Consider the following 4267-nt stretch of genomic DNA (forward strand, 5'->3'; position numbering starts at 1 on the left):
ACTAGAGACAGGATCCAATCCATGGGGTATTTTTGGAAAATAGTCTGAACATTCTTGACAAATCATCAACCTGCAAGTGAAGGGTAGAAAGGGAAGAAACAAATGTTCACAACCAGTAAGAAATCTAAACACTAGAAGTTTCACAGTGATTGTTGATTCCTATAAACTCAAATGTGAGATGAGAGGCTTGTTCACAACTAGTAAGAAATACTAAGTAGAAAGAAACAAATTGATGATATTACCTGGTCAATGAGGAAAGCGACAAGAAATGGTACATAGAAAAAATATATATTTATTTAGAATTAAATAAAAAAATATAATGATAATAGTTTGATATTAAATTATGCTATCCTTGTGAACATTTGTGCTTGTGTCATTGCATGCCTGCAACCCCAATGGTAGAAAAGTTTCATAGTATCTGTAACAAGATATAAAATTATAATTTTTTTAAAATAAAAATACTAAAGTAACAAAAGAATTAAAAAAAAGCTTACTTTAGAGCTACATCTCCACAATGCTCTGCCACGTCATCAAATATGCAAATTGCTATTCTTTTCTCCTCAGATGTCCTATCCTTGCCCTAAATTTAAAATGCAAGTCTTATTTTTAATATTTGTATAAAAACTAAAAAATAAAAAATAATTATTTAAAGAAATATAATTAATGTTACTCAATACTCACCCAGAATGGCATCAAGTAAGGCAAGAGTTCATCAAAAAGAGGCAGAAATGGGGTCTTGAAAGTCTTGAGTAGAGTACCCAAACAATCACCAACCTAGATTTAACAAAAAAGAAAATATTATGAATAATTTATTAAGATAAACAGATTTATAAAAAAAAATAGATTATATAATATAAGAGCATATACTTCCTCTTGTTTGTTTTCTTCTTTCAACATTTCCCCTTCTTCTGCATCAAAGTCCTCTGTTTTGACTCTTTCACCCCTTTCATTTCTTCTTGCTGAGCTGGCAGTGATCACCTATTTGATCTTTTCAACAATGCTTCTAGCTTGATTTTCATCTAAAAGGGGCCCACACAATTTTTGCACATTCCTTGATTGAATCAATCATACTTGAGCAAATTTCAGTCTCAGGCTCCTAAAAGACAAAATCCAGTAAATAAAGATTCATATGAGCAAACATAAGTCAACAAATAGGGGGAATGACGAAAATAACCTTGTGAAGAGCCTTTACTAAAGTTGGTATGATATAGTATGACAACGGTTTACATATGACTCATTGCGACCCTGAGATTGCTCCTTTTCAACAGCTAGTTTTGCTAAACGAATAACCTCAGGCATAGCTAAAAAGTCAAAGAAAAAGTCAACACTCAGAAAGAAAATAAAAAAATAACAGTTAAAGTTATCAGGGGTAAAAGAGGTATTTTATTTCGCCTGAAACTGCAGCCTTCCTAACTTCTTCATGGAAATAGAATTTAAGAAGTGGTACTAATGTTGGTGCAACTTGTCTTTTATTACAAAGTTAAGCCGGTTTTTTTCAAATGTTAAAAGACAAGAAAGGGTAAAAGAGGAATTTCATTTCACCTGATCAATCCATGGGAAAAACCCTTCTTTTAATTCATCAGCATAGCAACACCAAAGGGGTAAAATGCTCATTAACTCTCTTATCTCCAAGTGTAGCTTTCTCCTCAAGGACGCTAGTTTTGATCCCTATTCTTTTATCTCTAAGTGTAATACTCTCAATGCTGCAATATCAAAGGGTAAAATGGTCATTAACTCTCATTCAAGCATTTAATTTATTAAAAATCACACTTTTCATCATCAAACTTGTCAATATTATCATCTGAATCATCAACAGAAGTAATTGTAACATCTGGTTTAAGTTGAACAGAATGAAGCAATGGTGGCATCATAACATTCATGTAAGGGAGAAAATCTTGCCCTAGGCACTTGCAGAGTCTTGCCCATGCCTATAATAAAAATATATAATTATAAATTTATAATCTTTAACTCAATTTGTTTTAAAAGAGTAAGTTTAATAACAGAAAAAGAAAAGAAGCATACAATTTGCTTTATCAGTTGCATTCATGAGTATAGCTTTCAAGTAAGGCAGAACTGTATCCTAATACTTTTGAAAATGCTCCTGTAAATCATAAACTATGTGAGAACCAATTTAAAGAAAATAAACAAGTTGGTGAGAGAATATGAAGATGAATAATACCTGAGATGAATCAGCAACAGATGCCAAAGCAGTCAAAGCTCCCTCTTACACCATCTACTTAATTTGGATTCTGTAAATACAAAAATGATTCAGTATTCATATATTCATATCTTTTAAGGTTACTACAAAATTATTTATACCTGTAAAAGTACAATTAATTTCCCCACAATCCCATCCAAGTAAGGTTGTAGAAGTTTTGATGTACAATTTTCACTGAAGTTGAGCACTGCTGAACTCGATTTAGAAATCGATTTAACTTCAAAAAAAGGTTCGCTCGTAATTGAATGTGTCACTGATTGGTTCGCAAGTCGACACTTTCGTTCGGAGTTTTGAAATTGAAATCTGAAATCAGTCACACGAATCTGAACCAAAATTCAGATGTCCGTGTTCTTGGCTCGCTGAATTGTCATTAGATTTGCTGTTCACGGTCTCGGAATTAGAGGAAATTACTTTCGTTTTCTGGGAATTTAATCGATTCGCAGGTTTGGTAAATATTCTTCGTTCGTATCTTTCATGGAGTATGGGATCGGAGGTTCGTAGTTGGTGGTCTAATTTTGACATTCCAAAGTATGAACAGTGCCTGAAAAACACGCATACATGATACAACAATGAAATCCACAAATACATATCGAAAGATAAAAAAACATATCATTACTCATTAGTAGTATCTTTACTAACCTGAACTCGTGGATTATGGAAATCATCCATTGTTGAAGCTAGTGATGGAAGAACAAGATGATGATATTGGTTTTACAAGTCTGTGCCCACGTCTCTTTCTCTTTCTCTCTTTCTCTTTCTCTTTCTCTCTCTCTCTCTCTCTCTCTCTCTCTCTTCGGGAGACTTCAATTTCACCCTTTATTTCCACCGTAGACGCCACCTATTAAGGGTTCGCAGATGATGAATTTATGAAAATGGTGAATTTCCCTTTTCTGTGACCGATGTCATGAACAACATTTGTTACAGCCACTTTCGATCCTAGATTGTCCTTGAATCTCTCAAGAGTTCCTAGCCCGATAATGATCTCGATTCCGGATCCTTTGAAAGCTTTGTGAACTTCATGATCGGCGTCGTAGATTGAAAGAAATGAGGAGTGGTGATGATATTAGGGTTTTTTTAGGTATTGATAAGTGAGAGAGAAGAACTATGGAAATAAGGCAGAGGATAAAATGGCGGCCTTTCAAAAATTTGGGATTTTCGTTTCCCCCCAAGCTGCGAAGAAGAAAACGCGCCTTTCATTAAATAAAATATAAAGCGACATCTCTACACGACACTCATTTTAACATAGGTGCCCTCCGTGTTTTTTATTTTTTTTATTGGACACTAATTTTAGGGCGCGGAAAAATACGTGTCGTCTATGCTTCATTTTTTAATAAAACGGACATTATTTTTAGGGCGCCCAAAAATGCGTATCGTCAATCACTGCGTGTCATTGTTTGCGTGTCATTAAAGGCTATTTTTCTAGTAGTGTTTCAAATAGACAGAGACAACTTCCCTTCTCAATCTGGCTGGGTGTTTACCTTGAATGGAGGAATGGTAACCTGGAAAAGTTCCAAATAAGAGACAGTGGCTGATTCTACCTGTGAATCAAAGTACATAGTGGCGAGCAAAGAATCAAAGGAGGCAGTTTGGTTAAAGAACTTCATCGGAGACCTTGTAGTTGTTCCAGCCATAAGGAGCCAATGAAAAATTCCTGTGATAACGAAGGAGCGGTTGCCTTGACAAAGGAACCAAGAGAACATGGCAGATCAATACATATTGACAGAAAATACCATTTCATCAAATATAGAGTAGAAAAAGCTCACCTCATAGTGAAGAGGGTATCATCAGAATAGAATCCTGTAGATCCCCTCACAAAGGGTCTGAGTAGCGTTAAACACATCTAACATGCTAGGAGCATTGGTCTGAGAGATGATATTAGTTTCAGTAGTTAGATAGTTGGTTTGAAACAAGTAATTATAATTGACTTTTGGTGATTAAAGAATAGAGAATTATTTATGAGTTTGTTTACTACATATTGTCAATTGTTTATTCTTGTGTTTCATTTTCCATGTTTTACTTCCCGAATAATTTGATTTTTCAAACTCCACA

At 34.4% G+C, this 4267-nt stretch overlaps 1 pseudogene; it reads right to left on the bottom strand.

The window, feature by feature from the left end:
* Positions 1-336: 336 nt before the first annotated feature.
* Positions 337-2971, bottom strand: LOC111899962 (uncharacterized; annotated as a pseudogene).
* Positions 2972-4267: the final 1296 nt, after the last annotated feature.

Source organism: Lactuca sativa, chromosome 8, assembly GCF_002870075.4.
Source record: "Lactuca sativa cultivar Salinas chromosome 8, Lsat_Salinas_v11, whole genome shotgun sequence".
Lineage (NCBI taxonomy): Eukaryota > Viridiplantae > Streptophyta > Magnoliopsida > Asterales > Asteraceae > Lactuca > Lactuca sativa.